Source organism: Rhinolophus sinicus, chromosome 7 (genome assembly GCF_057876585.1).
Source record: "Rhinolophus sinicus isolate RSI-liver-muscle chromosome 7, RSI-T2T, whole genome shotgun sequence".
NCBI classification, from domain to species: domain Eukaryota; kingdom Metazoa; phylum Chordata; class Mammalia; order Chiroptera; family Rhinolophidae; genus Rhinolophus; species Rhinolophus sinicus.
Window position 1 is genome coordinate 56,617,825 of NC_142507.1, and position 18,488 is coordinate 56,636,312.

At 43.4% G+C, this 18,488-nt stretch overlaps 2 long non-coding RNA genes across 2 annotated transcripts in view; one reads left to right on the top strand and one right to left on the bottom strand.

The window, feature by feature from the left end:
* On the top strand, positions 1-7,474 carry LOC148757816 (uncharacterized). Its single transcript, XR_016021816.1, has 3 exons — positions 1-675; positions 6,819-6,950; positions 7,340-7,474. It is a non-coding gene; the product is annotated as an uncharacterized LOC148757816 (long non-coding RNA).
* The window catches only part of LOC148757817 (uncharacterized), a 25,508-nt gene continuing 14,416 nt past the window's right edge, over positions 7,397-18,488 (bottom strand). The window contains exons 3-4 of the long non-coding RNA XR_016021815.1: positions 8,639-8,716; positions 7,397-7,580 (exon numbers count right to left, since the gene is read on the bottom strand). This is a non-coding gene — a long non-coding RNA (uncharacterized LOC148757817). The remainder of the gene's footprint in view (positions 7,581-8,638; positions 8,717-18,488) is intronic.

Here is an 18,488-nt window from a genome sequence, read left to right on the forward strand (position 1 = left end):
ACAAGGTCACAAGGAGAAAGGGGGAAGAAAGGAAGATGTGAGGGGAAACAAAGAAAACAGAAATGCAATCATTCCGAAGAAAAGGTTCAGCTGCAGCTAATTGTGAGGGATTATAACCTGTCAGAATTCCAGGCAGGGAAAATTCCTAAGACAAGGTGCAGCTACAGGTAATTGTGATGGATTACAATAGTATTAGCATTGCAAGCAGGAAAAATCTCTACCTCTTGTGTCCCCGTGACAGTTCCTACAAGGAATCCCTCCTCCCTGTGGGAAGGAGGCATCCAGAAAGACACGCCCTGGGAACGCCCTGGAAACGCTCAGAGATCACCTCCCTGGAATATTTCGCGCCCCCGTTCAAACATAATCCTAAATTTTCTTTGTTCGGTGCAGTCCCTCTCCTTCTGGTCTAGTGCACTCCTGAATTTTGGGAATATATTTTCTCTCGTTTAGTAAATCCTTGGCCTGCTTGCCTTTTTTTCATGAGGTATTGTTCCTACATCCTGGAATGCCTTTCTGCGATGATACAAGGGGCTGATCTCAGCTAAGACATAAGATGAGAGCAAACGAATTTTTTTTAAGCCCTCACAGTTTTTGGGAGCCTGCCAGAATTATTGGGGCACTGCTAGCTCCTGGAAACCGCTGCCCCTGAGAGCACAAGGATGTCTGCCCGCAGAGGTAAGCAGTGTTTTTGTTCACCATGTCAGTCTTCCCGGTGTATTTATGGGGTTTGGGAGAATGTAGAAGTGCCTCATGTCCTTTTCCTCTCTTCTACAAGTAGATTGGCAGGGAAAAATGTTTGTGAAGCTAGCTTCTCGGGAGTAGCGACTCACAGCTTTTCTTTATTGATTCTTTCCTTTTAGAAGTGATCATTTTTTTCTGTGTCTATGTCTCTTATGCCGTTTGTCATAAAAAGAAAATACCACAGGGACAGAAAGCCTTTGGCTTCCTCGGTTAAGATGTAAAAAGGCTTATGGGTTTGAGTATCTATTAAAATCCTATAATCAGTGGCCAGACTGTGGCTACTTTGAATTGAAAAAACTGCTAATTTTGAAAATGTGTTAAGAAAACTCTCATGACAAACAGCTGTTTTATTGGAACCTAGAGAAAGACCACACGTTTAATACAAACGAATTCAAGGAAATTTAACTTTTGAATTAGTTCTTCAGCTTGTTGGGTCTTAAAAATGCTAATATCAACATTAGGTTTAAAAAAGGCAGAAGGGAAAATTAAGAGATGTGCAAATTTTTAAAAACTGTATGGCGATCTAAGAGTATGAGAATTGGTATGTTGGAACAGGTTTTAAAGATTCTAATACCTGATCAGAAACTTGACAAAAATGGAAGCTGTATTTTTCAGTCTGATAGAAAGTAGGGTCTCAGCATCTCCCCCAGGTCCTCTCCCAAGCAGATCAGAAATGTAAACGCAGCCCACAATTGCCAGAGGCCACATAGCTAAACAAAGGAAAAGAAATTGCAAAAGGGGCGGTTTTAACAATACAAGCCTTCCTGTACAGCCTGGCTCCCCTTTTCCTGCCTCGTGAAAGACTGTGAAGCACAAATGAAAACCTGAGCCCAGTACCCTTAGCAGCAGACAGGAAGACTCCATGCAGGAGCCTCACAAAACTTGACGGGCCACGTGTGTTCATCTTTTCCTGAATTACCTGTGAATCTCCCATTTTTATATCTAAAATCTAAGAGCCCATTCCCACCCTTCTCTAAAATGTCATATTTACCTGATTTCTCCCGTCTGGAAATTTCATGCTTGTGTGAATTCCAGGTGTGCATGTATTACATTCCTGGCCTCTGTCTGCCGTTGGGTAGAAGTTAGAAGGGGTGCGAGTCCTTTCTTTTCTGAATAAGATTTGCAGGAAAATATTTTTGAAGCAACTTCTTGTACCTAGAGACTCCAGAGTTTTCTTAATTCTTTTCTCCCAGAGATGTTTGTTTCTTCATGTGTCTGTGTCTTGCGTGTCCTTTGTCCTAAGAAGGAACTACCATAGGGACAGAACACGGGCACAGGCTCCCGTAAGCCTGTCGGAGCCGGCCCCACAGGCTGTGAAGTTAAGCGGTTCTCTCTAGACCGGCGTCTGCGGAAACAAACTTTGCTGTGTGGGTCCCTGTCTAGAAACCGCATGAGGTTTTTCTTTCCTTCTGCTGTGTCCCGGGAGCTTGGGTTTGTGACCGAGGAAGGTAATCCTCTCTGGTTCCCACCATCCGCCATGTGCACTTACTCCATTCCACCTGGTGCCCAGTGGGGTAAGATCGGGTTCCCAGTGCACCTCTGCCTGGCTGTGCCAGCTCCCAGGGGAGTGTGTCCAGAGGGGCCTCTGCCCATAAGGGGCATCTGTCCCCCCAGCTGTCTAGATGCCGGTCCACAAATTAGTGGGTTTGAGGCTGGAGGTGCCTCACATTTTGTGGGATACTTGAGACACCCTGTCCACCCCACCATCCCGACCGCTTGGGTGACAAAGGTCTGTGCTGTCTCTGTCTTTGGGGGTGACCCTTTGGCTCTGGGAGGGCTGCATCCTCTGCACTCTGTGTGGAGGGGCCTCTGGTTTCCTGGCCTGAGCTGTAAGGAGGCTGGTTGGTGTGTCTCACTATTTAGACCTCACTGTCCTTGTACAGACGATGTATCCCGGAATGGGAAAAACTTGTACATTTAATTGTGTTATAGAGCTCTTGTGACAACTAGTTGTTTTCTTGGTAAACCATCTCGTGCGTTCTCTACAGTTATTACTAATTCTGTTAATTTGTAATGTCAGTGTGAAACCAGTTTGTGTTTGTGGTAAGATGTTTTGTAGCTCTGGATGGTGTTACTAGTTTGTAGTATCTTACCGGGTAGAATAAATTAAATGCTTATATAAATTAAACAGAATACAAAGTAATCCATAGGCTTTTCTGGATCAAATGATCTGGTGAAATATTTGATATTAAAACTGGTTTTAGTTTGGTTTTATCACATAGTCATGTCTTTGAAAGTTATTAACGTAAAATATATATATATTTAAGTGGGTTTATAAAAATAAGTTTGTCATCTGTGTTACAAAATGTGTCAAGAAAACAGCTTCGGTAATAAGTGATTTTGAAATCTCAAATTTTTAACTAATATATAAAATAGATACAATGACAATAAAAGATATTTAGGTAAACTTTTAAGCAATAATTATATTGTATATATACATAGAAAAGGTTTTTACCAGTGTTTGGTAAGTTGAATCTTTGAAGTTTTATCTAAATTAATGATGGATATGTATTGAATGTCTAGACTATTTCCAAATAGAAAATAATGAAACAGTACTGAAGATAGACTTATCAATTTTTGCTATTTATTGTAGATGAACTAAATATATTGGTGTATTAGTAAAGACGTCTTCTGCCACATTAAAATTTTTGTTTGTGCTATGGGGAATATTATTTCTAGAAATTATTAAATATGTTCATAATCGCATCAATCTCAAGAATCCTGGTATTGCTGCACAATTGCTTACTTTTCACTGCTGATTAAGATGGTCATTTGGATTGTTTAGGCCTCTGCTACTGTGAACAGTGCAGCTGTGGATTTATGTATCAGTCTATCAGTTTTTGTTTGAACAGCTCTTAAATTTTTTTGGGGGGGTCTATTTCTGTAAGTGGATTTGTTGAAACACGTGGGAATCCTTTATGGGGTGGACATGCCAAACTGTAGTACACCGAGGCCACACCATTTTACATTTTCAGAAGGAATGTTTAAGGGTTCTAATTTCTCGACATTGTTGCTGCCATTTGTATTACTTTTCTCCATTATGGCCATTCTGGTACATGTGAAGGGGGATCACACTGTGGCTGTAATTTGCATTTGCATCAGGACCGAGGATGTGGGACATCTTCCTGTGCCTGTTGACCATGCGTGTGTCTAATGTGGAGAAGGTTCTATTCAGGTCATTTACAAATTTTAGTTGTCTTTTTGTTCATGAGTTTTAAAAATTCTTTACTCTGGATAAAAGACTCTTGTCAGGTATATAATATTTTTCCATTTGATGGGCTGCCTCCACTTTCTGGATAGCTCCTTTTGATACACACGTTTTTAATTTGGAGGATGTCCAATTTACCTATTTGTTGCTGCTGCTTGTATGTGTTATCAAGTCTAAAAAAACATTGCTAATCGAAGGTCACAGAAATGTATCTCCATGTTTTTTTCGAGAATTTATACTTTTACCTCCTATATTTAAGCCCTTCATCTATTTCCAGTTAATTTTTGTATGTGGTGTGAGGTTAGAGTCCAGTTTCATTTCTCTTCATGTGTATGGCCAGCTGTGTAGCACATTTGTTGGAAATACCCTTCTGTACACAATTTAATGTTATCTGCCCTTTATCAAAAATCAATTTATTTTGACCCTTGAGCAACAACAAAAAAACCAATGGATTTTAAATCTGTACATTGTACTGCATGTAAGAGATATACAATTAAAATAGTTTATGTTTGGAAAAAAGATCACTGGACTTAGATGACAGGGAGCTGCCGTAAGCCCTGCCATCACCCTGTGAGTGGGCTCGCCTGTCTGTGGACCTGGCAATGGTCCTGCAGGTCTCCCGGGAGTGAGGCACCACCCTGCCCGAGCACTGAAACCGTGGCTGAGTTCTTATTTGACATCAACAACATGTTATATCAGTGTGGCCTGTATCCACTTGAAAACTTGACTCTAGTGCAGAAATGTAGGCTCACCTGTACTCTAACATTCAGAGGTCATGAAATACCGAAATAACGTGGGACAACTAAAAGTTGGATTATACAAGAGTTCAGTTAAGAAAGTAGTGGCAATCCTCTCACATATTGAAAGGGTCCTTGAAAGACGATAATTTGATATTGTGACAAGACTGCCAGAGATGACAGTACATTCAGAGAAAAAGCTCAGAAAGCTCTCCAAGATGAAATCCTTTCTGTGATCAGACAGATCACAGCTACAGTGATATTCCTGTCATTGTCGGAAGTTTCTTGTTCCTTTGACCTCCTGATTTATACAAATATTAGGTTGTGCCTGAAAAATGGGAAGAGACAGGACCACAGTTGATCATCAATTGTGAGCAAGTCTGTCTTCCTGCCTCACTACCACAATCCACAGAGTAAATAGCATGGTGGCTCACAGAATCCCTGCTAATGACTGTAGATGAGAAGAGAACAATAACGTAATCCTCAAATGTGCTACTCCTGAAACCAAGTCAACTGTAGTTTACATATTTTATTGCTTAACTGTTATGCGGGGGAGAACGTAACATACTTGACTGGACCATGAATGATTTTTCCATTTTTGGGGGGTATCAGTTTGACTTCCAGTGCTGTTGACACAATTTTTCGCAGTGTTCAAAAAAGGGACCCAGCATATTATTTGTCTTGTAATGTCAATTCCTTGAAGGTGGTAACTGTAGATAGAAAAACTTTTGGCATAAAGCTAAATGCCTTCTCAAATCATACCTGTTTGTCAAGTAGCTTGACTCGGAATACAGGTAGGGAGTTATTTAAATATGAAACACAACAAAAGAAGTCTGAACACTCAGAATCTTTGTTCATGTCCTAAAATATCTGGTAATACATAAATAACAAAATATTGCTATCATGTCCTTTTGCCATTTATTTCATTTGTATAGTAACCATACTGAAAAAATCTCCAATTGGGTTGTAATTAATATCAGTTACACTTACAAAACTAATATTTGTACTGCTTAAATTCTGGTAATAGAGCACTCTTAAAAATATCTTTCTAGGGGTGGCTGGTTAGCTCAGCTCACTAGATTAGGTTATTAAGGTTATTTGCAGATTTTCCTGAATAGAATAACCAAGATTGCACCCAATGCTATAAGGACTGTTTGGATCACTCTGTCCAGGACCCTGTGTGTGCAAGCTATTCTTGCCCACGTTGGTAATTTCAGCCTCGGTTCGGACTCAGAACTGCGTTAGAATCAGTGTTAATTTTAAATACCTGTGAAAGGGAGATAATCATTGTTTCTGCCTCAATTGGAAAATAGGAGTAGTAGGTGAGATGGGACCTGTGAGGGCCTAAAACAGATTTATCTCAAAGAGAATGTAGTCCCAGGGGCCTGGATTCTCATTTTAAGGCTAGTGGGCAGGGAAATGCTCTCTGCTGCCATCTGGTGTGCATTTTGGAATTAACACCCTGTGCAGGTCACCGGGAAAAGTTCTCTGCTGCCATCTTGTGTGCATCTTGGGAATAACAACTGAGTGGAGGTCAGGATAAGCTCTTCTTTCCAAAGGCTTCTGAGCCAAGGTGTCAGACCCAGGGCTGTGCCCCAGGTGCAGTCATCTGTGCCCTGGGAGCTGCCCGCTGGAATGTGGAGTCCTGGAGGTGAAACCAAGCACAGGGCTTGGCACACGAGAATTAACTGCCTTCCTACCTGTCTCTTACCTATGCTGCCTTAGGCCACCCTCCCCTCTTGGCTCCCGAGCATCCCCAGGGCCGCTTTTGAATTAACAGTGCGCCTAGGCAGCCTCTGTAAGTCACCACATCTGGGAGCAGTGGGGTGCAAACCAAAGATTTATTTTGCTTGTAAAAGAGGCAGCCCAGGAGGACCAGACCAAAAGGAACCCAGGTCTGAGAGCTGAAAGGTTGGGTATGGAAAGACCACAGGGAGGCCAAACGAGTTCCTGGCTCGTGCTGCCCGCGCTGCTCAGCCAGTAGACCTACACAGGAGCTGGGTCATAGAATAAGCGTTTATGATCAGAGTTCCGGTGGTCTGAGAAGGCAGCCGGTTAACACCTCCAAAAACTACCGTAACATTCTCAGACCAGCCTGGCATATTTAAGGGGAAATCTCTGTGTTCCTCCAGAGGTCACGTGATGGTTCCAAGGGTCTGCATGGAGCCTTCCTCCTGGCGATGTTGTTCTCCTATGTGGTCACCAATCATGAGCAGTGATGACAGGAACCTGGAAGGAATGCTGGGCCATAAAGATTGTGATCAGTAAGTTCAGGGACACAAGTTTTGGGGTAATTATCTAAAACAGGGAACAGGGACAGGGGACATCCTAAGCTCAGGAACTGGGACAGGACATTCCAAGCCCAAACCGCGGGGGGGGGGGGGGGGGAGGAGGTTGATCAATTGTTAAGCTCTAGGGCAGGGAGAGGCGAGGCCCCTTTAGTGGGGGTCCCAACCGGGCCCTGTTTAAATTCCCCCGTCTTATCTTCATTTTATTTCTATAAAATCAGTAACGTTAGATTAGAGAGGAAACAAATAACTATATTATTAAGACAGTTTTTAAATCCAGGGATACGGGTGACAAGGGCTCTTGCTACTTCCTGCTGAGAGGGCGTAGTCCCTGCCTCTGGCTAACAGAGTTCTTTGCTATTCAGTTACAGCAGGGAGGGTATTACAGAGGAACTGTCCTCTGGTTAAGCGGCTACTGGACTGGTTTGCCATCCTCGGGAGTGACAAGTTGGGGACGAGTTGGAACCCTGGCAGATGGCCACCTGGAGATGAAAACTGCTGTGTTTCAGACGACACAAACTTGTCTGTTTGAAGAGGAGCTTAAGGTCTTCAGCCGGCTCACAGGACAGGAGTGACAGTCTTCCTTCTGGGGGCGTCCTGTGGAGACTTAAATGAAACAGGTTTGATTCAAGGGAAGTGGACCCAGCCACTGACTCCCTGAAGCTCAACAACAGTTGTGGGGCTTGGGAAAACTGCAAAGGGTCCCTTTCATTTCTGAGCTAACTGATCTGTTAGAGACTCCTCCCCTTCTAGGCTTTCAGTAGTATTTGTCCTCCTGGCTTTCTGGGGCTACAATACATAGAGGGGTTGGCCTGGGGGAGGTACTGGTCCTCATACTTCCTAAGTGCCTGCTGAACCTCTCCCAAGTTAACAACACAGGACATAACAGAATTGCGGTCACAATCTAAAGCAATGGGCAGCAATTACAGCCAGCGCCTAGCGGTCTCCTCACAAAACTTTTCCAGAGCCCTTTTTAAATCTGATTTGTTGATTTTATATTTTCTCTCAGCTATAGACCATTGGTAAGGAACAGGCTGAGTAAAACAAGCCCAAGTTTAGGGGCTGTTTTTATCTTTATAACCAAGCAGATTTTAGAGGAAGAAATAGGTCTAGAGTGAGCAGTCAAGACAGAATAAATGGCTCCCATATCAATTGGGGAATTAACAGGCTTACCTGACACGGCAAGGGTCACCTGCAGGTCCTCCTCTGTGATGAGCATGAGCTCTTTCTTCTGAGGAGCCACTGGGCACTTTAGGCCCCTCAGTCAATTACAGCCATTTGCAGGGAAGGAGTTGGTCCCTGCTCCCTTCAGAACAGGGGACGATCCCTCCTCCAGTGCCCTTCAGTTTGCACAGTGGGCATGGCTGCTTTGCATGATTCTAGCACGCCTTACGCCAGTGGCCTGGGCTTCCACGTCCAAAGCAGGCTCTTTTTCCTTTCTGGGGCTGCCGGGGTGGCCCTGAGGTCGCCCTGGCCTTGGCCTGTCTATTAACCGCAGCCAAAAATCTGGCCTGCCTCTGGCCTCATCTACAGTCTCACTATTCCTTTCTCTCCTCCTTTTCCCTGTCGCAGTTGTTAAAGACATTTAAACAACCCCCCTGTCCTTCTTTTAGTATCTGAGCCTCTATCAGGAATGTAACAGTGGACCAGAACCATTGTATTACCTTGCCAGGTTAGGAAAACAAGCTTCCTTATATTGGTCTATATCTGACACCGAAGAGAACACATGAACTGCAGCAGTCCTGAAATACAGAAGTTTGCATAACTATTAGAAAAACTCGGTTCTTAGATTTATTTTTCCTGAGTAAGTTAAGATCTAATTAAGACAGTAATACAAAGAAAATTATTTTCATGACACATATAATTTTTGCTTTTCAGACAAAAAACTTGAATATCATTAGCAGACCAGTAGTCTAACAAACTTTGTTCTATTTATCAGAGAGAGAAAATTTACCTAATTTTGTGCCAGCTTACTTTTGATACTTAAATTTATTTAAGTCACATTTAATTTAACCATATATAAAATTTCTTCAAGATTTTTCTTCACAAACCTTCTATGAGTTTCCCAGTCCCTCTTGGTTTGTCTCCTCTCACTCATTCAGAAATAATCACGCTTAGAACAAACTCCTTTCTTTTCTTTCAAAAATGTATTTTTATATCCTATGCGTTTCTTGAAAACATACATCATTTCCTTATATAGTAATGAAAATCTATAACCTTCAGAGCCTTAATTTTTACTGACAACTAAAAGCAAGTATCCAATATTTCCATCAGCAAGTGCATAAACACATCTTGCAACCTTTAGAACTACAGGTTTTTGTTAGCAATATATCTACCAATTTTTAAAAATTATATTTTAAAGAAAATTAAAAACCACATTTACTGACATCGTTAGTTTTCAGATTCCCTGTGACAAGAAACCAAAAAGTAGGTGAACTCAGATTCATCCAATAATTAATATTGCAGCATTTTGTTATTTAGAAATACCTAGATATTCAATAGTTTTTATCATTTAACACAACTTAGTAAAATTCATATTTTTTTTTCAGGTGTTTTTTTTGTTTTTTATTTGGGAATATTGGGGAACAGTGTTTTTTTCCTGGACCCACCAGCTACAAGTCAAGTAATTGTCAATCCAGTTGTGGAGGACGCAGCTCACTGGCCCACGGGGGAATCAAACCAGCGACCTTGTTGCTATGAGCACCGCGCTCCAACCACTGAGCCAGCTGGTCGCCCAGAACTGAAATGTTAAGTTACCAACAGATGCTGAGAAACCTCCTCCAAGCATCCACACTATATCATTACTGAAAAGTTTTATCTGTTAACATATTATTAGTTCTTAACTCCAGAAGTTTTCAAAGGTAAGTATTAACCAAGCTATTTTTTGACAAATTTTGTGACTGAGATAACATGAATTTGTTTTTGTAAACCTAGGCAGAAGATACCACATTTAATGTTAATAACATTAAAAAAAACATATTTAACTAAAAGTTAAACTAGCCTTAGTATCAAATATTTTCTTAAATCACCTGATCATGAACAGTACTTGTTAGTTTTTATTATTTAAATTTATAAGTGCTTAATCCTTTTTTTAAGCAAATCAATTATAAATTGGCAATACATCCGGAGGCAATAACATTATATATGAAATATACAAACACACGTATTGCAGACCTTATACACGTAAACAGGGTCCTAAGATCTCACAGTTACCCCCAAAATTTCAAATTGGCTGGAACAAGGAGTGGGAGGTCTGGCTTGAGAATTAGCCGCTTGGTTTTAAAAGTGTCTTTTTTTCCCTTCAGTTACCTCAGCCTCAGCATTCATGTTTATTAGTGGATTAGGAGATGGGTGGAGTCCCCTTTTTTCTTAACTATCAGTTTAGTTTAATTTTTTTCAGAGTCTATCATAAAGGCATACATAAGAAATTTCACCATATTTCTGAGACCTCTAACAGAACAATTCCAGTTGCAATTTTGTATAGTAATTTAATGAACTATTGAGCAACCATCACTCTCCAGAATCTAATGTATACATTGGCCAAACAGCACTGTAATAGAACATTAATGTCTGTTTGGTCAACGGCTTATAGCTGTACTTTTGCCAATGTCCTAATATTTTACCCAGTGGGCTCCCATCTGGGATTGAAACCTTAGATCCCATGTTTGAGCTTGAACAAATACAGCTACACTTGATATACACTCATACACACACACTCACACACACACACACACACACACACACACACACACACACACACCCCCAAGTATTTCCTGAATCAGACAGACAAAAACCAGAAAAACTAACTTTGGATCCGAATACGGAAACCAAAACCTGGCCAGGCACCAAATTGGGATGTGACATTGTCTTAATCCATATACATGGTCCGTTGTCCATCAGACAATCGGCCAGTGAGCGAATACCAAAAACCAAGTGTGGCCCTAAGGCCACCCAATGCCCAAAGACTGAAACCAAGCGTGGTGGCTTTCACAGTGCAGACAACATGCGTGCTTCCAAGACCAGAGGAAGCCTGCAACCAGAGCCCCTTAATGGTGGGGTATTATGCCTTGCTGGATGTTGCAACCTCACCTATTGACACCAATGGGTGAGTATGACCCCCAGATGGCCCTCAAAGAGGAGCCGCAGATGTTGAGTGCAAAGTCCTCTTGCTGTGCATACCAGATCCACTCTAATTTCCAAACCAGAAATTAGAGGCAGGAAACAGAGCCAACGCTTATTCTATCCCTACTGTGCACAAATGGCATTCATGATGGGCAGGCTCTGGCACAAACCCCACCTCCTGCAAAATATCTTGGCAGAGGTCGGTCCTGCACCAAGGAATCTGCCCAGTCCCAGGCAGCCCTCGAGACCCTCTGCAAGCCGAGACTTACCGGAGGAGCCCCGAGGCTGTCCCATCTGGGTCACCAGAAACTGAAACCGGAGGCAAACGAGTTCGGGGCTCATGCTGCCTGCATCACTCAGCCAATAGACCGACACAGGAGTTGGGTCAAAGAATAAGCATTTATTATCAGAGCACCGGTGGCCTGAGAAGGCAGCGGGTTAACACCTCCAAAAATTGCCATAACATTCTCAGACCAGCCTGGGATATTTATGGGGAAATCTGGGCGTTCCTCCAGAAGCTGTGATGGTTCCGGGGGTCTGCATGGAGGCTTCCCTTTGGCGATGTGGCTTTCCAACGGGTTCACCAACCCAGGAGCAGTGACTGGAAAGAATGCTGGGCCTTAAAGATTGTAATTGGCAGGCACAGGGCACTGTGACTAGTAAGCAAGCGTAAGTTTCAGGGTAATTAAAGCATGTAACTGGGACAGAGGGATCTCCAAAGCTCAGGAACGGGACATTCCAAGCCCAAACCTCCGGGAGTGGGTTGGCCATCTGTTAAGCTCTAGGACGGGAAGAGGTGAGGCCTCTTTTGTGGGGGTCCCAACCGGGCCCTGTTTCAGAGAGACCACAGAGAGGCCTGCAGGGTCCAGACTGCAGTCCCCTGGGAGAGCTGGGGAAGCAGGGGGCCTAAAGGCATATATGAAAGACCTGGGAAAACAGTGCAGAGTCAGCCAAGGACACCCCAAGAGATCCCAAATACATAGGCCACACACTCAGTCGGCAACTGTGGGCTGGCAGCAGCTCAGCACCCCACACCCCATGCTGTGCTTCTATTTCTGTCCCTGTCTGACCTTCTACTTCGGTCTCTGTCAGCATCTGTCTTTGACTAGGTTAAAGATATTCATGAAACATCTGCTCTGTCACACCCCCCTGCAGTGACACTTTGAAGCCCCTAAGGGACCTTATCTCATCCCTAGCTCGGGATGCCTTATTCACCATTTCTATCTGTCTACCTTTCCTGTACCTGGGGTCTCTGATTCTCTCCTGTGTGTGTGGTTCCCCTATGTATGTATTAAATCTGCTTATTTTCTCTTGCTAATCTGTCTCATGTCTATTTGATTATCAGAGCAGCCAAAAGGAACTTGATGGTAGAGGAAAGTTTCTTCCTCCTTCACATAAGCAAGTAATCAGATAGTTAACAAAAGGTGAGATTTGGGAGTATATCTACATCACTGCATCATAAAATATGATTCAACAATTAGTTTATAAACTAACTTATTATTAGTGGTACAGGTTAGCTAGCATCCCTAGGTAGACAGGGAGGTCCCTGGTGGAATAAACAAAAGACAGCCATATCCTAAAACTCCAGGTTTTGAAATCACTCCTTCGCTCCAGGACATAATATAACAAGGCCTTGAGATTAATCATAAAATTCCTTTTGGCCTGACAAACAGAACAGATCTGATACATAAGAGTGGATTACTTTCCTAATTCCTTTAGGATGGGCAAGCAGAACAAACCTGGTAGACAAATTCCATTAGAAGGCATTAGAAGGCGCCAGTTCCCTTCTTCAAACAGTTCCCTTCTTCAAACAGCTCCCCTTCCCCAAACAGGCAAGGGAAGATATAAAAGTAAGGGCTTTTGCCTCCTTCACGGGGCCACCCCCATTTGGGACCGCCTCCTGCTTGGGAGCTCTGTCTCTTTGCTTTTAATAAACTATCCTCTTTTTAAAACTCTTTACCTCCCCTGGGTCCGTGTTTCCGTTCTTGGGTCTCACGAGACACGATCCCGGCCTATACCCAGCAACTGCCGGCAGATCCAACATCATCTACATTAATTGGGGAATCACAGGAAAATATTCCTCCATCGTTAGGACTGAGTGATTAGATCAATGAAATACAGAACAATTTACCAATTGAACTTCTGGATGTGAAACTTTCATAAAGTTTCAAAGGTGGGAAAGAAGAGGACTAAAACTTGCCTTTGGGACTATTGATTTAAAGCTGGTTGTTAAGAAACAAGACTCAGAAAGAACCTTTGACCCACCCCACCCCCATTTCTTGCCTAAGAGATTCAGATGGAAAGACCTGGTTTAGGAAGGGAAACTTGGCGTAAACTCCTTAGCATAAGGCGGGAAGACACCCAGTGGATACTGCTGACCACCCTTCCCCCGTATCCCATTATTTTCTGAGTTGCAACAATTTACCTTCCATGAGTGTGCCGCTCTTCCTAAATTACCTGCAAAGCACCCAATCTTGACGAGTATGTGAATTCCTCATGCACATATATTAAAATTTGATGTATGTCATCAATCTCATTTTGTTCATTTGATGATTAGCTCAGCTAGAAGAAGTTACCATAGGCAGAGAGAACAGTGCCTCAGGGAGAGAGGGGAGGAAAGGAATGAAGATGTGAGGCAAAACAAGGAAAAAAGAGGAGATGAGATTATTCCTAAGAAATGGTGCAGCTACAGCTAATTGGAGTGGGTTAAAACACTATTAGCATTCCTGGCAGGGGAGGCAGGCTGTGGTGGGATCCCAGGGTTTGGCCTGTGCACTGGGGCTGAAGGGGCCTTGGGGACTCCACTCCAGGTGCAGCATCTGCAGGGGGAGCCGAACACCAGGCTCCTGGGGCAGGTTTGCTGGAACAGACTCCCCCCTGCACAGCCGTGGTAGCTGGACCTGTCCGGTGGGTTGGGGCACAGTCCCTCAGCTTTTCCCTGGCATAAGGGGTCTCATCCAAGGCTGTGGCCACTCTCAGGTCCAGAGTGCTGGCCTGGTGTGGGAACTTCAGTCTTGTGGGGGCCTAAAGGCATATATGGAAGACCTGGGAAAACAGTGCAGAGGCAGCCAAGGACACCCCGAGAGATCCCAAACCCACAGGTCACACACACACAAGCGACCTTGGGCTGGTAGCAGCTCAGCACCCCACACCCAACATTTTTTGTCTATTTCTGCCCCTGTCGGACCTCCTTTAGTGTCTGTCAACATCTGTCTGTCTGACTAGGTTCAAGATATTTATGAAACATTTCCTCTTGTCACCCCTCTGCAGTTACACTTTCAAGCCCCCAAGGGACCTTACTTCATTCCTAGCTTGGCATGTCTTAGCTACATAGGTTCCCTTTCTAATTCCCTACCAATCCTGTATGTGTTGTCTCTGACTCTCTCCTGTGTGCGGGGTTCCCATGTGTATGAATTAAAGCGGCTTATTTTCTCTTGGCTAATCTGTCTCATGTCTGTTTGATTATTAGAGCAGCCAGAAGAAACCTTGAGGGTAGAAGACAGTTTGTTCCTTCCTTCCACCTGAGCAAGTCACCTAAGCAGGGTAGTTACTAAAAGGTGAAATTTGGTATTGTATGTACATCACTGCATCATGAAATAAGATCCAACAATTTAACTAAACTAACTTATTCTCCGGATTGAATGATTAGATCAATGAAATACGGAACAATCTACCAATTTAACTTCTGGCTGTGAAACTTGTATTAAAGTTACAAAGGTGGGAATGAAGAGGATGAAAAGTTTTGTCTTTGTGCACATTGACTTTAAGCTCCTTGTTAGGGAACAAAAGACTCTGAAACAGCCTTTGACCCTCCCCCCTTCCTGTCTAAGAGATTCAGATGGAAAGACCAGGTTTAGGGAGGGAACCTTGGCATAAACTCCTTAGCATAAGGCGGGAAGACGCCCAGGGAGCCTGCTGACCACCCTTCCCCCATTCCCATTATTTTCTGGGTTGCCTAACAACAAGTTACCTCCTGAGAGTGTGCCGCTCTCCCTAAATTACCTGCCAAGCACCCAATCTGAGCTCGCTGCCTTTGGAATTTTTAGACGTATGTGAATTCCCCATGCGCATATGTTAAAATTCTATTTTTCGTTAATCTGATTCTATTAATTTTATGATTAGCTCAGCTAGAAAAAATTACCATAGGCAGAGAGCACAGGGCCATGGGAGATGGGGGAGGAAGGAAGGAAGATTTGAGAGGAAACAAAGAAAACAGAAATGCAATGCAATCATTCTTAAGAGAAAGTGCGGCTACAGCTAATTGTGATGGATTATAACACTATCAGAATTCCAGGCAGGGAAAAATTCCTAAGAAATGCTACAGCTACAGCTAATTGTAATTGGCTATGACAGTATTAGCATTACAGGCGGGAAGATTCTCCACCTCTTTCACAGTTCCTATAAGGGAATCCCTCCTCCGGGTGGGAAGGAGGCATCAACCAAGACAGGCCCTGGGAACGCCCTAGAAACGCCCATAGATCACCTGTGACTCCACCCTTGAATATTTCCCGCCCTCATTCAGATATAATCCTAACTTTTCTTTGTTCCGGTGCAGTCGCTCTCCTCGTGGTCTTGTGCACTCCTGCATATTGGGAATATATTTTCTTCCTTTTATTAAATCCTTGGCCTGCTTGCCTTTGCTCACGATGCATTGTTCCTACGTCCTGGAATGCCTTCCTGTGGTGATAGATACAAGGACCTCATCTCTAACACACAAGATGAGAGCAAAAGAATTTGTTTTAAGCCCCACAGTATTGGGGCGCCTGCGAGGAGAATTACTGGCTGGATTACAGCGCCTGGAAACCTCTGCAGCTGGGAGCTCATGGACATCTCATCTGCAGGCAGAGGTAAGCGGTGTTTTTGTTCACCCTGTCATTTCCCCTGGTCTATTTCTGTGGGGTTGGGGAGAATTTAGAAGTGCTGTGTGTCCGTTTTCTCTTTTCTACATGTAGATTGACAAGAAAAAATGTTTGTGAAGCTGGCTTCTTGGGAGTAGCGACTCAGGTTTTCTTTATTGATCCTTTCCTCTCAGAAGTGGTAATTTTTTTCTGTGTCTGTGTCTTGTGCCGTTTGTAATCGAAAGAAAATACCAAGGGGAGAGGGGGCTGGTAGATGAGGGTAAAGGGGATCAAATATATGGTGATGGAAGGAGAACTGACTCTGGGTGGTGAACACACAATGTGATTTATAAATGATGTAATACAGAATTGTACACCTGAAGCCTATGTAACTGTACTGAAAATTGTCACTCCTATAAACTCTAATAAAAAAAAAAAAAAGAAAGAAAATACCAAGGGACAGAAAGCCTTTGGCTTCCTTGGTTAAGCTAGTAAAAGGGCTTTTTGGTTTGAGGAGCTATTAAAATCCTATCATCAATGGTCATACCACAGTTGCTTTGAATTGGAAAAACTTCAAATTTTGAAACTGCGTTGGAGAATTTTCATGGCAAACAGCTGTTTTATTGGAACCTAGAGGAAGACCACATGTTTAATACAAACGAATTCAAGGAGATTTAACTTTTGAATTAGTTCTTCAGCTTGTTGGGTCTTAAAAATGCTAATGTCAACATTAGGTTTAAAAAAAGCAGAAGGGAAAATCAAGAGATGTGCAAATTTTTAAAAACTGTATTTCGATCTAATATTACGAGAATTGGTATGTTGGAACAAGTTTTAAGGAATGTAATAACTGATCAGGAACTTGACCAAAATTGAGGCGGCTTTTTCAGTCTGATACAAATTAGAGTCTCAGCATCTCCCCCAGGTCCTCTGCCGAGCAGATCAGAAATGTACACACAGCCCACAACTGCCTGAGACCATAGAGCTGAGTAAAGGAAAAGAAATTGCAAAAGGGGCACTTTTAACAATACAAGCCTCCCTCATCCAGCCTGGCTCCCCTTTTCCTGCCTCCTTCAAGTCTGTGAAGCACAAATAAAACCCTGAGCACAATCCCCTTAGCAGTAGACAGGAAGACTCCATGCAGGAGCCTCACGAAACTTTACCTGCCACGTGTGTTCAGCTTTTCCTGAGTTACCTGTAAATCTCCCATTTTTACATCTAAAATCTAAGAGTCCACTCCCACCCTTGTCTAAATGTCATATTTATCTGATTTCTCCTCGCTGTATTTGGAAAGTCCATGGTGATATGAATTCTAGGTGCGTATGTATTACAATTCCTGGTCTCTGTCTGTGGGGTTGGGTAGAAGTCAGAAGGGGGTGCGAGGCTTTTGTCTCTTTTCTGAATTTAGATCGGCAGAAAAAAATATTTGTGCAGCTAACTTCTTGCACCTAGAGACTCTAGAGTTTTCTATATTCTTTCCTCCCAGAGATGTTTGTTTTTTCCTGTGTCTGTGTCTTGCACGTCGTTTGTCCTAAGAAGGAACTACCATGGGGACAGAACACAGGTACAGGCTCCCGTAAGCCTGTTGTTGGAGCCGGCCCCACAGGCTGGGAGTTAAGCGGTTCTGTCCAGACCGGCGTCTGCGGATACAAACTTTGCTGTGGGTACCCGTCCAAAAACTGCTTGAGGTTTTTCTTTCCTTCTCGTTCTGTGTCCCGAGACCTTGGCTTTGTGACCAAGGAAGCTAATCCTCTCCGGTCCCCACCAGCGGCCAGGTGCACTTATTCCATTGCACCTGGTGGCCAGTGAGATAAGCTCGGGTTCCCAGTGCGCCTCTGCCTGGCTGTGCCAGCTCCCAGGGGAGTGTGTCCTGAGGGGCCTCTGCCCATAAGGGGCATCTGTCCCCCCTGCCTTCCTTACCCGTTAGTGCTGGACAGATCCCGGTCCAGTAGCACCTCCCGCGGACCACGATTTAGTGGGTTGGGGCTGGAGGTGCCTCCCATTTTGTGGGAGACCGGAGACATCCTGTCCACACCTCCATCCTGACCTCCTGGGTGACGAAGGTCTGTACTTTCTCTGACTGTCTTTGGGGGTGACCCTTTGGCTCTGGGAGGGCTGCTTCCTCTGTATTCTCTGTGGAGGGGCCTCTGGCTTCCTGGCCTGAGCTGTAAAGAGGCTGGTTGGTGTCTCACTATTTATTTCTCATTGTCCACGGACAGACGTTGGATCCCGGAATGGGAAAAACTTCTACATTTAAATTGTGTTACAGAGCTCTTGTGACTACTATCTGTTCTCTTGGTAAACCATCTTGTGCATTCTCTAAAGTTATTACTAATTCTGTTAATTTGTGATCCCTGTGTGAAACCAGTTTGTGTGTGGTAAGATGTTTTGTATCTGTGGATGGTGTTACTAGTGTAATATTTGATTGGTTTGAACAAATTAAATGCTTATATAAATTAAGAATGCTTTTCAGGATCAGATGATGTGGTGAAATATTTGATATTAAAGCTGGTTTTAGTTTGGTTTTATCACATAGTCATATCTTTGAAAGTCATTA